Raw genomic sequence first — 19,338 nt, 5'->3', positions numbered from 1 at the left:
ATTTATATCTCAATTGGAATAGTTGTATCTCAATTTGATACATACCAAAACTTATCAGATGTAGCAAAATCCGTATTTTGGAGTAAGTTTTTATTCTTAAATAGATTAATTTTTAAAAAGGAAGGTCCAGAAATGGCTGATTCCAAACATGGGACAGGAAATGTACAAGACAAACCTGGGACAACTTGCAAGGATGCTATTAGGAAAGCGTAGGTGAGGACGTGTTCTGAGGAAGTCAGAGCCAGAGCCCGCGTGGCTGGCAACATGTAGCCACTGTATCAGCAAACACAGAAGCAGGCCCATGAGATCCAGTCTCACAGGGGGCGCCTGGAGATGGCAGACAAGCAGTCTCTGCACTTAGTCAAAAATGAAATCCAAGCAAGCATAGACCAGATATTCAGCCATCTAGAACATCTGGAGATTTTGTCCAGCAAGGAGCCCCCTAACAAGGGGCAGAATGCCAAACTTCGTGTCGACCAGTTAAAGTATGATGTTCAGCATCTGCAGACTGCACTGCTCTCAGAAGCTGCCAGCATTGGCGCTATGCAAGGGAGGAGCAGGAGAGACAGTGAGAGGAACTCTGTCTCACACCTTCACCACTAATGACTCTGACATTACCATACCAATGGATGAATCACTGCAATTTAACTCTTCCCTCCAGAAAATCCACTATGGCATGGATAATCTCATTGGAGGTAGGCACAGTATTCTGGAGAGACCGAGGGCCCAGAGACTGACCTTGAAGGAATGCAGAAGAAGATCCTGGACTTTGCCAACATGCTGGGCTTATCCAACATGGAGATGTGGCACACTGAGAAGCAGGCTTTCCAGGACAAGTATCTTATGATTGGCAGGATGCTGCTTACCCGTGTGATCATGTTCCTCGTGGTGCAGTACCTGACATGAGCAGCCAAGCCCAGCAGCTGAACAACATTCCCACTGAGTGAGAGGGTATGTGAGTGTGTGTGTGAAAGAGAGAGGAAGGCCCAGAGGCCACCTTTTGAAATGTATGCTCATCTTAACGGTGAAAACCACTTTGGAGTAATTATGATCTAGTTTCAAACCTGCTCTGTTTTCTGTGACAACTTGTAGGAGAAGCTAGTACCACCAAGATGCACAGTGCTTAGGAAATGAAAGAAGTCCCTCTTAAAGAAAAAAGGAAGGCACAAGAGTTACCTTGAAGGGGCTCCCACTGGCCAAACAAAGGATAATTTCAGCATCAGAAATAATAATGATTGCAATTGCTTGAAATATGTAAAACATATAATATCCATGAGCCCACAGAGATAATCGTAACAAAACTCCACCATGCTAGAGCACCATCTCATAACTCTGGAAAGGGATAAATGGAAAGACTCAAACATTTACAGCATTCCAGTCCCTAGACAGAATTCTAAGTTTGGCAAATAGTTAATGGAGAAAATTTTTTCTTCATAGAAGAATTCCAGCAAAAAAAAAAAAAAAAAAAAAAAAAAAAAATGCAGAAAGAATGGGAGAATTAGAAAATCAACATTTTGCCACTCTTAATGAAGTTATGAATTAGGTTACAATTATCAAAGGATGTTAAAACCTGTAGATGAGAGGTTAAAGGGGAATTTTATAATGGAGGATCACACTGAGAACACCTGAACCTAATAGCCAATTTTAGCCCACTAAAAATGGGACAAGCAAAGCACATCTATGAAAACCACACAGCTAACATCATACTTGATGCAGAAAGATTAAATGTTTTACCCCTAGGATCAGGAGCAAGCCAAGGATGTCTGCTCTCGCCACTTCTACTCAACACTGTAGTAGAGGTTCTAGCCAGGACAATCAGCCACAAAAAAGAAATAAAAGGCACCTTTGGAATGAAAAGGAGGAAGCAAAACTATTCACAGATGACAGTCTCAAATATAGAAAATCTAAGGAATACCCTAAAAAACAATTAGAATCAATGAATGAGCTCAGCAATGTGGCAGGATACAAAATATACAAAAATCAGTTTTATTTTATACACTGGCAATGAAAAATCCAAAAATCAAACTATAAAACAATCGCATTTATAATAGGAGCAAAAAGAATAAAATGCCGATGAATAAATTTAAGCAGCACAAGACTTGTACACTGAAAGCTATAAAACACTGTTGAAAGAAATGAAGGAAGATCTAAATAAATGGAAAGATATCATGTTTATGGATTGCAAAACAAACATTGTCAAGATGACAATATTTCCTGTAGTGGATTGAATTATGTCCCCTCAAAACTCCCTGAAACTTGAATTGTGTCCCCCAAGTTTTATGTATTAGAAACTTAGCCCCCACTGTGACTGTTAAGAGGGTGGGAAATCCTATTACGGTAATTGAGAGGTGGAGCCTTGAAGAGGTGATTAGATTGTAGGACTATGCAGTAGTGAATGGATTAATACCGGTGGTCAGGGGTGTGGTTCTGAGGGCTTTAAAAAGAGAGTGAATGAGGAGGTTACTCGCTCTCTCTGCTCCACCATTTTCCCAAAGTGGTACTCTGCCACCACCAAGTGGTACTCTGCCACCACCACCAGTCAACACCACCAAGGCTCTCACCAGATGTGTTCCCTGGGCTTTGGACTTCCCAGCCTCAGAAACTGTAAGCAATAAATTGTTTTCTTATAAATCACCCAGTTCTGTTTATTTTGTTATAAGCAACAGAAACGGACTAATACAATAAATTCCCTAAATTCATCTACAGATTCAATGCAATCCCTATCGAAATCCCAGGTTGTTTTGTTTTGTTTAACAGAAATAGATAAATTAATTGTATAATGCATATGAAAATGCATGGGACCCAAAATAGCCAAAATAATCTTGAAAAAGAACAAAGTTGGAGGACTCACACGTCCTGATTTCAAAACTTACTACAAAGCTACTATAATCAAGACCGTGTAGTACTGCCATAAGGATAGGTATACGGATAAATGGAACAGAATTAAGAGCTCAGAAATAAACCCTTACATTTGTGGTCAATTGATTTTGAGAAGGGTATCAAGACCATTCAGTGAGTAAAGAATAGTCTCTTCAACAAATGGTGTTGAGACAATTGGATAGCCACATGCAAAAGAATGAAGCTGGACCTCTTCCTTACACAACACACAAAAATTAACTCAAAGTAGCTCATAGGCCTGAATGCAAGAGCTAGAACTATAAAACTCTTAGAAGAAAACACAGGAGTAAATCTTCATGACCTTGGATTTGGCAATGGCTTCTTAGATACAACACCAAAAGCACAAATGACAAAAAATAAATAAATAATAAATTGGGCTTCATCAAAATTAAAAGTTTTGTGCTGCAAATGACACCATCAAGAAAGTAAAAGGATAATCCACAGAATGGGAGAAAATATTTGCAAGTCACATATCTGATAAGAGGCTTATATCTGGAATACATAAAGAACTCAATAATAAAAAGACAACCCAACTTAAAAATGGGCAAGATGGAATGAGGGGGGTGCCATGGGCCTCGACCATGCTCTCCCTCCTTCCTCCTCCTCTGCCCTATTTCCCTCCCACATTCCTTCTCCCCAAACCCCCAACTGCTCCACAACACATCTTAGAATGTAAAAAAGTAATATTAATAAATAAATAAATTTAAAAATTTTTTTAAAAAAAAGGGCAAGAGAGTTAATAGACAATTTCTCCAAAGAAATACACATGACCAACAAGCACACGAAAAGATTTCCAATATTATTAGCCATCAGGAAAATGCAAATCAAAACTACAACGGGATACTACTTCACATCCACTAGGATGGCTAACATCAAAAAGACATAAAATAATTAAGTGCTGATGAAGGTGTCGAAAAATTGGAGCCCTCAAACATTGCTGGTGGGTATGTAAAATGGTGCAGCATCTGGGGAAAACAACCTGAAAGCTCTTCAAAAGGCTAAACACTGAGTTACCATATGTCCCAGCAATTCCATTCCCAGTTATATACCCAAGAGAAGTGAAAATATATGCCCACACAAAACCTAAATGTTGATAGCAGCGTTATTCATAATAATGAAAAGGTGGAAACAATCCAAACGGCCATCAGTGGATGAATGGATAAAGAAAACATGGTATACCCACATTATTCAAATATTATTTGGCAATAAAAAGGAACAAAGTACTGTTGTGGGTTGGGATGTGTCCCCCAAAAATGATATGTTGAAGTCCCAACCCCCTGTACTTCAGATTGTGACCTTATTTGGAAATAGAGTTTTTACAGACGTAATCAAGTTCAAATAAGATCATTAGGGTGGGGCCTAATCCAAGAGGAAACTTAGACACAGAGACAGACACACATACAGGGAGAATGCCACACGAAGATAAAAGCAGAGATAAGGGTGATGCATCTACAAGCCAGGGAATGCCAAAGATTGCCCCCCAATCACCAGAAGCTAGGAGAGGCCTGGAACAGATTCTCCCTCACAGCCCTCAGAAGGAACTAACCCTGCCAACACCATAATCTCAGACTTTTAGCCTCCAGAACTGTGAGACAGTAAATTTCTGCTGTTTTAAGCCACCCAGTTTGTGGTACTTTGTTACGGCAGGCCTAGAAAAGTAATACAAGTACTGGTGTGTGCTACAACATGGATGCACTTTAAAAACATGATGCTAAATGAAAGAAGCCAGGCGTAAAAGGTCACATATGGTATGATTCCATACACACAAATGACTAGAATAGGCAAATCCATAGAGACAGAAAGTAGATCAATGGTCGCCAGGGGCTAGGTGTGTGTGTAGGTCAGGGAGCTGAGGAAGGTTACGAATGACTACCTAATGGATATGGAGTTTCATGTTTTGGAATTAGACAGTCGGTGATGGTTGCACAACTTTGTGAACATACTGAGAACCACTGAATTATATAATTCGGAAGGGTGAGTTCTATGGTATGTAAATTGTATTTCAATAAAAAATGAAATAAAATGAATAAAATAAAATAAACAAAACACACCCAAGCCTCAAGTAACTGATCAGGGTCCGGTGGTGAGATGTTGAACCTGCTGGCTCCTGAAGGGGATTGATTAAAAAAAAAAAAAAACTGTAAAAACAAAAATAGGAAAGCCTGAAAATAAGTGAGTTATATGTTCAGTTCAAGACCCCAGGGTGAAAAGGTAAACCCAAAAGAAACAGAAAGATAGGTATAAAAAAATACAAGAGCAGAAATTTATGTCAGAAAACAAAACAGCGATCAATACAAAATCTTGTTCTCTGACAAAAGCACTAAAATAGAAAAAATTCCAGCAAGTCTGATCATCTGAAAGGATCAAAGGAGAGAGAAAATGAACAATATTAGGAATAAAAAAGGAAATAAAACAAATAATAACAGTAGAGATTTTTAATAACATATGAGAATACAATTGTATTTTAGTTCATTTGAAAACTAAGAGGAAATGAAAAGATTTCAAGAAAAATATAAATTACCAAAATAGCAACTGATAATCAAATGTCTCTCATAAGAAATACCAAGTCCACACAGTTGTACTAAAAAGTCTTACCAAACCTTCAAAAAAAGATAATCTCTCTAAACAATGTAGTTCAGAAAACAGAAGTGGAAAAGTTACTCAGCCCATTTTATGGACTAATACAAACTTGATATCAAATCCACAAAACAGTAAAAAAAAAAAAAAACGTTTGAGACCAATCTCACTTAGTAATATGCATACACAACTTCTAAATAAAATAACAAACCAAATTTTAGCAATGTATTAAAAAAGTAATGTGGTATCATCAAGTAGAATTTTATGAAGAACGCATCAAGAAGGGTTCAACATCAGAAAATCTAGTAATATAATATCTTGTACATTAAAGGAAAAAATATAATCATCTCATGAGATACAGAAGAGACAATAAACATCTACTCATCATTTAAAACAAAACAAAACAAAAATCTCTAAGAGAATTAGAATTAAAAGGAAATTTCCTTCATCTGAAAAAAGAAATCTATTTTAAAAAACCACAATACCATAGTAGAGGCAGGACTTCCAAGGAAGGTGGAAGGCAAATCCTCTCCCAGAAAAGTAACTATAAAGTTGGACAAAATGGACAAAAGCAATCATATAACAATTTGAGACATGATCATGCTTGAAAAACTGCTGAACTTTGTGGGAGAACAGTGGGAGTCTGCAGCATTCCTCCCTGGGGCTGCTCCCGGATCCCCCCAGCTCACTTGGCATGGAGGTTCTGCTAGGGCTGGGCTGGCCGTGAGAACTGGCAGCTTGGCTGCCACAAAGTGGTCTTACTCAGTTTGGAGCAGTGGATAATGCCTATGCACAGTAGCACTGCCAGAGAAAGTGACAATTTCAGCAAAGAATGAGAAGGGAAGTTCAACACCTAGTCTCCTAGTCTAAGGTGCCATAGTGGTTGGGGCAAGCACATTCCTGGCTGAGGCTGTGTGTACAGCAATATCAGGCAAAATAGACTTTAAGACAAGATATAACACTAGTGACAAAGAGGTACATTTCATGATGATAAAAGGGTCAATACATCAGGAAGATATAACAATTGTAAGCTGTATATACACCTAACGAGAGCTTCAAAATACATGAAGCAAAAAATGAAAGAATTCAATGGGGAAATAGACAATTCAGCAATAATAAGCAAAGATTTCAATACCCCACTCTCAATAACCGATAGAAAAACTAGAGAGAAAACCTGAACACTATTATGGTAAGCATAATAATGGCCCCCCACAGATGTTCACATCCTAATCCCCAGAACCTGTGAATATGTTACCTTACATGACAAAAGAGACTTTTGCATATGTGATTAAGTTAAAGATCTTGAGATGGGGAGATTATCCTGGATTATCTGGGTGGGCCCAGTGTAATCACAAGGTCCTTTATAAATGAAAGAAGGAGACAGGATGAGCCAAGGAATGCAGGCAGCCTGTAGAAGTCAAAAAGGCAAGGAAATGGATACTCCCCTAGAGCCTCCAGAAAAGAATGCAGCATTGCCAAACACCTACATAATCACCCAGTGAGACCCATTTCAGACTTCTGACCTCCAGAACTGTACAATAATAAATGTCTGTTGTTTTAAACCACTAAATTTGTGGTAATTTGTTATAGCAGCAATAAAAACTAATACAACTATTAACTAACTTGACCTAACTGACATTTTTGGAACATTCCACTTTTCAAGCACACACGGAACATTCTCTAAGATGAACCATATCATAGGTGATAAAATAAGTATCAATAAATTAAAAGAATGGAAATCATACATGCTTCTAAATAATCTGTGGGTCAAAGAGGAAATCTCAAGCGAAATTTTTAAAATACAGTGACTTGAAAAGGTCAAGTCTACATATATGATTCTACTTGTATGATGTATCAAAATTAATCACATTCATAGAAACAAGAAGTAGAATGGTGGTTACCAGGGGCTGAGGGGAAGGGATAAAGGAGAATTGCTGTTTAATGGGTATAGAGCTTCAAATCTGCAAGATGAAAAAGTTCTAGAGCTCTGTTCTACAACAATGTGAATATACTTAACAATACTGAACTGTATACTTAAAAATGGTTAAGACAACAAATTTTATGTTATGTATTTTTATCACAATTAAAAAGTAAACATATTTGGAAAAAAATTGGAAAGAAAAATAAATCACCTATTATCAAAATAAAAACAAATTTTTTATGTTGTGAACTAAATGGAAGTGAAAATACAATATAGCTAAAGCAACTCTGGAAGTAAAAATCTCAAAGTAATAATCTAAAGAAGAACCTAGAAAAAGAAAAGCAAAATAAACCCAAAGAAAACAGAAGGGAGAAAATAAAGATACAATTGGAAACCAATGTGAAAACAGAAAAACAACAGAGAAAAGTCAATAAAACAAAAAGCTGGTTCTTCAAAACAGATCAATGAAATCGAACTAGCAAGACAGACAAAAGAGAAAGAGGAAAGACACAAACTACCAATATCAGGAATGAAACAGAGATATCGCCACAGATCCTGTAGACATCAAAAGATAATAGGGGAATACTACAAATAACTATACACCATTACTTGACAACTAAGATGAAATGCACCAATTCCTCTAAAAACACAAACTACGACAATACACCCAATACAAAATATATGATTGGGATAGTCTTATATCTCTTAAGGAAATTGAATTCTTAATCTTAAAAATCTCATGTAAAATGGGGTAGGTGCTTTGGAAAATAGTTTGGCAGCTCCTCAGAAAGTTAATACATATAATTACCATGACTCAGCAATTCCACTTCTAGGCATATACCCAAAAGAATTGAAAACAGGTGTTCAAACAAAAATTTGTAGATGATTGTTCATTGCACCACTATTCACAATAGCCAAAACATGGAAACAGCCCAAATGTTCATCAACAGATGAACAGATAAACAAAATATGGCATATTATTCAGTTATAAAAAGGAATGAAGTACTGCCACATGCTACAACATGGATGAACCTTGAAAACATTATGCTAAGTGAAAGAAACCAGACACAAAAAACACACGTTCTATGATTCAATTTATATGAATTATCCAGAGTTGGCGAATCCATATAAACAGAAAGCACATTAGTGGTTGCCAGGAGCTGGGAGGAATGGGAATAGGGACTAACTGCTTAACGGGTATAGGGTTTCTTTTTGGGATGATGAAAATGTTCTGGAATTAGATATTGGTAATGATTGCACAACACTGTGAAAGTACTTAATGTTAATTAATTTTACACTTTAAAATGGCTAAAATGGGAAACGTTATGCTATGTGATTTTACTACAATAAAAAACTTTCCTTTTAAAAGATCATACACCATGATCAAGTGAGGTTTGTTCAATGGACACAAATCCGGTTCAATATTAAAAAATCAATCAATGTAATCCACCACATTAGCAAGCTAGAGAATAAAAATCGCATAATCATACCAATTGATGCAGAAAAAGCACTTGACAAAATTCAACACCCATTTCTGATAAAAATTGCCAAAAAACTAGGAATAGAGGGTAACTTCTTCAACTTGCTAAAAAAAAAAAATCTACAAAAAAAACTTATAGCTACCTGTACTGGCAAGCTGCCAAAAACAAAAACAAAAACAAAAAGTAAAAGAAAAAAACCTTACAGCTAACATTGTACTTACTGGTGAAAGACTGAATGCTTTCCCCCCAAGAACTGGAACAAGGCAAGGATGTCCCCTCTCATCACCTTATTCAACATAATACTGGACCTTCTAGCCAGTACAGCAAGGCAAAAAAAAAAAAAAAAAAAAGAAAAAGAAAAAGGAAATAAAAGGCATTTTAATTGGAAAGAAATAAAACTGTCCCCATGTATTCGTCCACTTAAGTTGCTTATAACAAAATACCTGGAACTGGGTAATTTGTGAAGAAACAATATTTATTGCTTACAGTTTCAGGGTCTGGGAAGTCCAAAGTCCAAGAAACCCATTGGGTGAGGGCCTTTTCTTGGTGGTAACTCTACAGTGCAGGGTATCACATGGTGAAACGGCAGAAACAAAGAGAGAGAGAGACTCTCACATGCTCTCCTTTTAAAGCCAACAGAACCACATCCATGACCACTATTAAACCATCAACAGATTAATCCATTTTCCAGGGCACAGTCTCACAATCTAATCACCTCTTCAAGGCCCCATCTTTCAATTATTATACTAGGATTTCCCACCTTCACAGTTACAGTGGGGGTCAAGTTTCTTTTCTTTTTTTTTTTTTTTTGTTTTAATAGATGACCAGTAAGGGGATCTTAACCCTTGACTTAGTGTTGTCAGCACCACACTCTCCCAAGTGAGCTAACTGGCCATCCCTACATAGGGATCCGAACCCATGACCTTGTTGTTATCAGCACCACACTCTCCCAAGTGAGCCACAGGCCGGCCCCTCAAGTTTCTAACACATGGACTTTGGGAGGCTGCAATTCAGTCCACAGCGCCCTATTTGCAGATGACATGATTGTCTATGCAGAAAATCTATAAAAGAACTCCTAGAATAAGTGAGTTCAGCAAGGTCACAGGATACAAGATAAACACACAAAATCAATTGTATTTCTTTTTATTTTATTTTATTTTTGTCAGCTGGCTGGTGCAGGGATCAAACCCTGGACCTTGGTGTTATCAGCACCATGCTCTAACCAACTGAGCTAACAGACCTGTATTTCTGTATGTTAGCAATGAACACACAAACACCAAAATTTAAAACATGCCATTTACAATTGCTCAAAAAAATGAAATACTCAGGTATAAATCTGACAAAACATGTATATGACTTATATGCTGAAAACTACAAAACATTCGATGAAAAAAATAAAAGAAGATGTAAATAAGTGTAGAGACATTCTGTGTTCATGGATTAGAAGACTCAACATAGAAAAGATGTTAATTCTGTCTAAACTGGTATACAGGTTTAATACAATTCTTACCAAAAGTCCAGCAAGGTTTTTTATTGATATAGACAAGCTGATTCCAAAATTTATATGGAAAGCAAAAGGAATTAGATTAGCTAAATTAATTTTGAAAAATAAGAATAAAGTGGAAGCAAGACCTGATTTCATGATTTATTATATAGCTACAGTAATCCAGATTGTATGATATTGGCAGAGGGATATAGATCAACGGAACAAAATAGAGAACCCAGAAACAGACCCACCCCATCTGATTTTTACAAGGGTGCAAAAGTAATTCAATGGAGGAAGAAGAGCCTTTTCAATAAACAGTGCTGTAGAAATTATACACTCATAGGTGAAAAAAAACCTTAACCTAACTTCACACCTTATACAAAAATTAACTCAAAATGGATTGTGGTCTTAAATGTAAAACATAAAACTATAAAACTGAGGCCGGCCCGTGGCTCACTCGGTAGAGTGCGGTGCTGATAACACCAAGGCCACGGGTTCGGATCCTATATAGGGATGGCTGGTTTGCTCACTGGCTGAGCGTGGTGCTGACAACACCAAGCCAAGGGTTGAGATCCCCTTACCGGTCATCTTTGAAAAAAATAAAAAATTAAAAAAATTAAAAAATAAAATAAAACTATAAAACTGTTAGGGAAAAAAAAAAAAGAGAAAATCTTCAGGATCTAGGGCCAGGCAAAGCATTCTTAGACTAAACACCAAAAGCACCACGCAAGGAAAAATGGATAAGCTGGACTTCATCAAAATTTAAATTTTGCTGTAAAAGAACCTACTTAGAGAGGGACTGGCCCGTGGCTCACTTGGGAGAGCGTGGTGCTGACAACACCGAGTCAAGGGTTAAGATCCCTTTACCGGTCATCTTTAAAAAAAAAAAAATAATAAGTACCTACTTAGAGGATGAAAATAAGACTGGGAGAAAATATTTGCCAGCCATATATTCAACAAAGGATTAGTATCTCAAAACTACACAGTAAAAAAGCAAATAATCCAATTACAAAATGAGGAAAAGACATGAACAGTCATTTCACCAAAGAGGATGTACAGATGGCAAACAAGCCCATAAAAAGACATTCAATATCATTGGCTATTAAAGAGACGCAAATTAAAACCACAATGAATTATCACTACACACCTATCAGAATGGCTAATATAAAAAATAGTGACAAGGGCCGGCCCATGGCTCACTTAGCAGAGTGTGGTGCTAATAACACCAAGACTACGGGTTCGGATCCCTATATAGGGATGGCCGGTTAGCTCACTTGGGAGAGCATGGTGCTGACAACACCAAGGCAAGGGTTAAGATCCCCTTACCAGTCATCCTTTAAAAAATAATAAATAAATAAAAATTAAAAAAAAATAGTGACACCACCAAATCCTGGCCAGGATGTGGAAAAACTGGACACATTGTTGGTGATAATGTAAAATAGCACAGCCACTCTGGAAAACAGTCTGGCAGTTTCCTTAAAAACAAAACATGTAACTGCCACACAATTGTACTCCTAGGCATTTATTCTGGAGAACTAAAAACTTAAGTTCAGACAAAGACCTGTACATGAATGTTTATAGGCAATAACTGGAAAAAACCCAACGTCCTTCAATGTGTGAACTATGGTACATCCATACCAAGGAATACTATTCAGTAATTAAAAGGATTGAACTATTGAACTATTGATACACACAACAATTTGGATGAATCTTCAGAGAATTATGCTAAGTGTAAAAAGGCCAATTCCAAAAGGTATGATTCCACTTTAATAATATTTCAAGAATAGAAATAGAGAACAGATTAGTGGTTGTCGGGGGTTAAGAACCGGAGGAATGGGGGTAGGAGGAAAGCAGATGTGTCCACATGAGGGATCTTTGGTGATGGAAAAAGGTATCCTGACTGTATCAATGTCAGTATCCTGGTTGTGATATGGTACTACAATTTTGTAAGATGTTACCACTGGGGGACAGACACTGGGTAAAGGGTACATGGGATCTCTCTATATGATTTCTTAGGACAACATGCGAATCCACAATTATCTCATAATAAAAGGTTTAATTTTAAAAATAGAATGGGATACAGAGAAAGTGGTTCTTTAAGAGAAATTTACAGCTTCAAATGCCTATATTAGAAAAGAAGAAAGTATCAAATCAATAGCTATGCTTAAGAAACTAGAAAAAGAAGAGCAAACCACACCCAAAGAGAGTGTAAGAAAGAATAAAGGTTAGAACCGAAATCAATGAAACAGGAAACAGAAAAACAATAGAGAAAATCAAACTGAAAGTTAGTTCTTTGAAAAGATCAATATAATTGAAAAATCTTTAGCTACACTGACCACACAAAAAAGAGAATACACAAATTACCAAAATCAGGAATGAAAGAGAACATCACTATCTACTCTAAAAAATTAAAAGGATTAAAAGGGATATATGAACAATTTTATGCCCACACATTAGACAACTTAGATAAAATGGATGAATTCCTAAAATGATACAAATTGCCAAAATTAACCCAATAAGCAATAGAAAATCTGAATATACATATAACAAGCAAAGAAATTGAATTAGTAATTAAAAATCTTCCCCAAGAGAACAGCTTAGGTCCAGATGGCTTCGTTGGTGAATTCTATCAAATATTTTTAAAAGAAATATTACCAATCCTTCAAAAACTTTCAGAAAATAGAAGAGGATAAAACACTTCCTAACTAATTCTAGGAGGTCAGTATAACCCAACAAAGCCATCACAAGAAAAGAAAACTAAAATCAATTAACATAAAATGCAAGAATCCTTAACAAAATATTAACCAACTGAATTAAGCAATATATAAAAAGGATTATACACTATGACCAAGTGGGATTTATTTTGGGAATGCAAGGTTGATGTAACATCCCCAAATCAATCAATGTAATACATCGCTTTTAAAAGAATAAATGACCAAAAAAAAAAAAAAAAAAACCCACATGATCATCTCAATAGATACAGAAAAAAATTTTCACAAAATCTATCACCCATCCAAGATAAAAACTCCCAACACAAGAGGAACAGAAGAGAATTTTCTCAACCTAAAAAACCCACAGCGAGCCTCATACTTAATGGCGATGGACCACACGCCTTCCCTGTTAAGACCAGGAATTACAAGGATGTCTGCTGTTGCCACTTCTCCTCAACATTGTGCTGGAGGTTCTGTCCAGTGTAATAAAGAAGAAAAATGTTAAAGGCACCCAGATTAGAAAGGAAGAAGTAAAACTGTCTTCATTTGCAGATGACATGATCCTATATGTAGAAAATCCCAAGGAATCCACACAAAAAAGCTCTACTAACTCCAATAAATGAGTTTATGAGGATCACAGAATATCAGATCAATCTATGAAAATTAACTATATTTTTACATATGATTAACAATCCAAAAATTAAATTAAGAAAACAATTCTATTCACAATAGCATCAAAAATAACTAAATACTTAGGAATAAAAATTTTTAACTTTCTTACATTGAGTTTAACAGTTAAGAATAAACTTAACAAAAGAAGTGGAACATTGAAAACTAACAAAACATTACTGAGAGAAATTAAAGAAAATCTAAATGAATGGAGAGACATTCCATGTTTATGAATTGGAAGAATCAATATTGTCATGATGGTAATTCCTCCAAGCTAGATCTAGAGATTTAATGCAACCCCTATCAAAATTCTAGCAGGCTTTTTTGGAGAAATTGACAAGCTGATCCCAAAAGTTCTATGAGTATGGAAATTCAAAGGACTTAGAATAGCCAAAACAATTTTGAAAAAAAGAAGACAAAGGTGGAGGACTTACATTACTTGATTTCAAAATCTACTGTAAAGCCACAGTAATGAAGACAGTGTGGCATATAGATGAATAGAACAGAATTCAAAATATTTACCTTTACACCTATGTCAACACCTTGATAAAGGTGCCAAGACAATCCAGTGGGGAAAGGGCAGTCTTTTCAACAAATGGTTCAGGACAATTGGATATCCATACAGGAAGAAAAAAAAAAAGAACTTAGACCTTTACCTCATAACATAAAAAAATTAACTCAATACAGATCATAGATAGACCTAGAGAGAATTAAGTGAAACAAGTCAGGCACAGAAAGAGAAATATCACATGTTCTCACTTATTTGTGGGAGCTAAAAATAAATAAATAAATACACACACACACACACACACACACACAAAAAAAAAAACTGGGGCGGGGGGAAAGAAGACATAACAATTACAATTCCTTGAAATTGATACGACAAGCAGACAGAAAGGACATTGTTGGGAGGGAGCGGGGAGAGGGAAGAGAGAGGGAGGTTTCAGTATTTGGCCACAATAGTCAACCACATTGTATACTGACAAAGTAAAATAAAATTTGGAAGAAAAAAAAAAAACAGATTATGGATTTAAATATAAGAGACAAAACTATAAAACTTCTAGAAGAAAACATAGGAGAAAATCTTTGTGACATTGGGGTAGGCAAAGAGTTCTTATATATGATATCAAAAGCATAATCCATAAAAGGAAAAAAAAAGATACACTGGACTTCACCAAAATTAAAAACTGCACTTCAAAAGATACCATTATGGCCGGCCAGTTAGGTCAGTTGGTTAGACTGTGGTGCTGATAACACCAAGGTCAAGGATTTGATCCCTGTACAGCCAGCCACACACACACAAAGATACTATCAAGAAAATGAAATAACAAGCCATAAAACAGGACAAAATTTTTGCAAATCATATATCTCGTATAGGATTTATATCCGGAATATGTAAGGAACTCTTAAAACTCAATAATAAAACAAATTACCCAATTAAAAAATGGGCAGAAGACCTGAATACACATTTCATCAAAAAAGTGATATTATCCTGGGAACACAAGGTTGATGTAACATCCAACAATCAATTAATGTAATTCATCATGTTTAAAAGAATAAATGACAAATAGTTAATAAACACATGAAAAGATGATCAACATCATTAGTCATTAGGAAAATGCAAATTAAAACCAAAATGAGATACCACTATATGCCCTCTAAAATGGCTATCATAAAAAGGCAATACCAGGTTGGCCAGTTAGCTCAGCTGGTTAGAGCATGGTGTTATAACACCTAGGTCAAGTTTTCTTTTTTTTTTTTTTTTTTAAGATGACCAGTAAGGGGATCTTAACCCTTGGCTTGGTGTTGTCAGCACCACGCTCAGCCAGTGAGCTAACCGGCCATCCCTATATGGGATCCGAACCCGGGGCCTTGGTGTTATCAGCACCGCACTCTCCCGAGTGAGCTACGGGCCGGCCCCCTAGGTCAAGCTTTCTGATCCCCTTACCGATTAAAAAAAAAGACAAAACCAAGTGTTAAAGAGGATGTGGAGAAACTCGAACCCTCCTACATTGCTGATGGGAATATACAGTGGTGCAGCCACTTTGGAAAATAGTTCAGTAGTTTCCTAAAAAGTTGGACATAGACTTACCACACTACTCCAACATTCCACTCCCAGGAATCATCTACTCAACAGAAATTAAAACATACGTCTGCACAATGATACGCATGTGAATGTTCATAGCAGCATTATTCTTACTAGCCCAAAAGTGGAAACAGTCTACATGTCCATCAACTGGAGAGTGAATAAACAAAACATGATATATTTTTACAGTGGAGTGTTATTCAGCAACAAAAAGGAATAAACTATTAATACATGCTACAACATGGATGTCTCTCAAAAATGTTTTAAGTAGAAGCAGCCAAATGTCAAAAGACTACATACTGTAGGAGAATGAGGGAATTCTCTAGTGTGATGGAAATGTTTTGTATCTTGTTTGAGCTGATGGATATATGGGTGTATACAAGAATCAAAACTCATCAAAATGAATACTAAAGATTTGTGCATTTTATTGAATTTAAATTATCCCTGAATAAATAAAACTTTGTTTGATTCAGCTGTAGAAGTCTCAAGTGGGAAATGTTTAGCCTTAATGTTACAATAGAAAGAAGAAAGGTTAAAAGAAAATTAATGAGTTAAGTACTTATAAGAAATAGCATAATAAATCCAAAGAAAAAAGAAAGGAAATAATAAAGGTAAGAAATCAATGAAATTGAAAGTGCAATAGGGACTCTACAAAGTCAAAAATTGGTCTTTTGAAAAGACTAATAGGGCTGGTGAGTTACTCAGTTGGTTAGAACATGGCCTTGTAACACCAAGGTCAAGGGTTTGGTACCCCGTTCTGGTCAGCCACCAAAAAGAAAAAAAAAAAAGACTAATAAAATTTTTGAAAAAATAGGCCACAAATTATAATAGTATTGAATGAGAAACTTTAAAGACAAACAAGAGTGGTGGATTAGTGCTTTTGGGAATGCAAACCACTGGATTAATGGGTTTTGTTATATTTTTACAACCCTTTGAAGTCTGAGCTATACATATTCTGTATCTTAGCATCACTAAAATTCATTCCTGGTTAGTTGAAGCTCCTACTGTGACATTCTTGACATACATATTCATTTTGTTTACTTTGTTTTTTAGCAGCTGGCTGGTACAGAAATCAAACCTTGGTGTTATCGGCACCACGCTCTAACCAACTGAGCTAACCGGCCAACCCATAAGAGATTTATTGTTATCTCTCTTGGAGTATAATACTTAAAGTTATCATTCCTGCTGAGTCTTTTTATATGTTTGTTGTGGGGAATATATTAATCACTTTACACTGCAATAGGAAATCGTATTTGATAGAAAATATTTGTTGTAGGAAAATATTGTAATGGATACATCAGCCAAATAGTGATAACATTTAATGTATAATTTCACTACTATAGAAGTGGCATGAATTCCCTTGTTAGTCTTGGCCTTCTGCCTATAAAGCTGTTTGAGAAAATAAACTTGTGATTCTAACAGATTCAATGCTAATACCGATGTGGAGCTTGTTCCTTTGACACTCCTCTTCCCCCTTTCTGCTGAGGTGAGTGATAATCAATACTGTATTTCGAATTTTCAAATCACTTTAAGTCAAAAAAATTATTTCCTCTCAGGGATTTCCATAAAATACTTTTGGGACCAATATTTTCACCTTTAATTTTAACCAGGGCTGAATCAAAGGTAGCTCATAGCTTTATTTCATAATAGAATAAATGTACCACAAAAATGTATTTAATTGTTCCCTCTGACTAACATTTAGGTACCTTACAATTGTCGCTATAATAAACAATGCTGGAATGAACATCCTTCTACATATGCTTGTGAACATGAACAAATATTCCTTTTTCATTCTGAGATGTAGAATTCTGGATCAAAGGGTGAGACATTTTAGACCTTGATAGATATAATCAAACTGCCCTCTTTAAAGAATGTGCCAGTTTACATTTCTCACCAGTAATACATCCTCACCAACTGATTATAAATCTTTTTAATATTCGAGAATTTTAGTAAGTGGAAGTGATATTACATCATTGTTAGTTTTTCTGTTTCTTATTACTAGATACGCTGAGCATTTCACAAATGTGTATTGGGATTTCTATTTCTTTCATAAATTGCCTGTACATACTTGCGAGAGATGGATTTTCCCTGTTACCAAAAAGCTGAAGTCAGATGTATTGTTCGATGATGCTGCTCTATCCTCCAGAAGCGTGTAATTTCCCCCCGTGCTCAACATTTGCAAACATTCCCTTCAATGGAAACATTAAAAGTATTCATCTAAATTCTTCCTGAACAGTGATATAATCCCTCAGTATAGAAGTACAATGGCCCAGCACAAAACTCAGTGTCTCTGATCCAGTAAGACCCTGCTTATAATAAAGTCACTAACAGCAGCACAACCCCTCCCTGTTGTGGAGTCTGGGGCACAAAAAAACTCCATGGGGATATGCTGCATCTGTTCCTGTTTTGTGGGACCACTTCATTGCCAGTAACTTCTGAATCTTTGCCCAAATCATACATCATGTAAGTATACACAAAGGGTCTCTTCCTGCTAGTCTTTGGCTCACTAAAGCAATGCAGTATATATTTTGCCCCATTTCTATTCTATTTCCTTATCTTACTGATTTGTACTAAGGATATTAACCCTTCTCATGTTATATAAATTTTAAGTATTTTCTCCGAAACTATCATCTTTTTAATCTGTGATATCTTCAGCCATAAGAAGTTTTGAACTTTTACGTATCAGATGTCAACTTTTCCCTTATGGCTTTTGGGTATTGTTTTGACTTCATCCAAATTATTACAATAATCTCCTACATTTTCTTTGTTCATCATCTTATCTCAATTAAAATTAAATATCAAACACATTTTTATTTATTTTTTGGTGGCTGGCCGGTACATGGATCTGAACCCTTGACCTTGGTGTTATAACACTGCACCCTAAACAACTGAGTTAACTGGCCAGCCACAAATAGTAAATATAATTTTAAATAAAAGATCTTTTATCCCCAAATGGCTAGTCATTCTGACTACAAAATGGTCTATCCTTTTCCTCACTGATATCAAGTGCTGCCTATAACATATATTACCAAAATTTTACACTTGGTTGTAAAGTTTGTTCCAATGATTGATCTATTCCTTAAAAACACTTATATTGTGGCTTTATGTGTTCTAAAATGTGGTATTATCAGCTCTCCAGTCATAATTTTTTCAAGGTTATTTACTATTATGGTGAACTTACTTTTCCAAATCTTTAATATCAGCTAGACAAGTTCTTTAAAAAGACTTACTGAAATTTTGATTGAGATTGCATTGAATTTGTAGGGAAAAAAAAAATGGGAGGCAAAGTGATCTGTACAATATTGAGTGTTCCCATCCAAGAATATTGTCTACTTTATTATTCATATCTCCCTTTCTATCCTCTAGCAAAATGTTATCATACGTATCTTGCGTACCCTTGTTAAATGCATATCTGAATAGTTTATATCCACTGCATTTTGATTGGTGTGTGTGGTGTATAAGTAAATTACTAATATTGCCTGTTTATCTTGAATTTTGTCACCTCACTG

At 35.8% G+C, this 19,338-nt stretch overlaps 1 pseudogene; it reads left to right on the top strand.

Moving 5' to 3' along the window:
* The first annotated feature begins 264 nt into the window (after positions 1–264).
* Positions 265–906, top strand: LOC134367559 (Golgi SNAP receptor complex member 2-like; annotated as a pseudogene).
* Positions 907–19,338: the final 18,432 nt, after the last annotated feature.

The sequence above is a fragment of the Cynocephalus volans genome, chromosome X, assembly GCF_027409185.1.
Source record: "Cynocephalus volans isolate mCynVol1 chromosome X, mCynVol1.pri, whole genome shotgun sequence".
Taxonomy (NCBI): Eukaryota; Metazoa; Chordata; class Mammalia; order Dermoptera; family Cynocephalidae; genus Cynocephalus; species Cynocephalus volans.
This window is presented reverse-complemented; position numbering and strand designations above follow the sequence as displayed.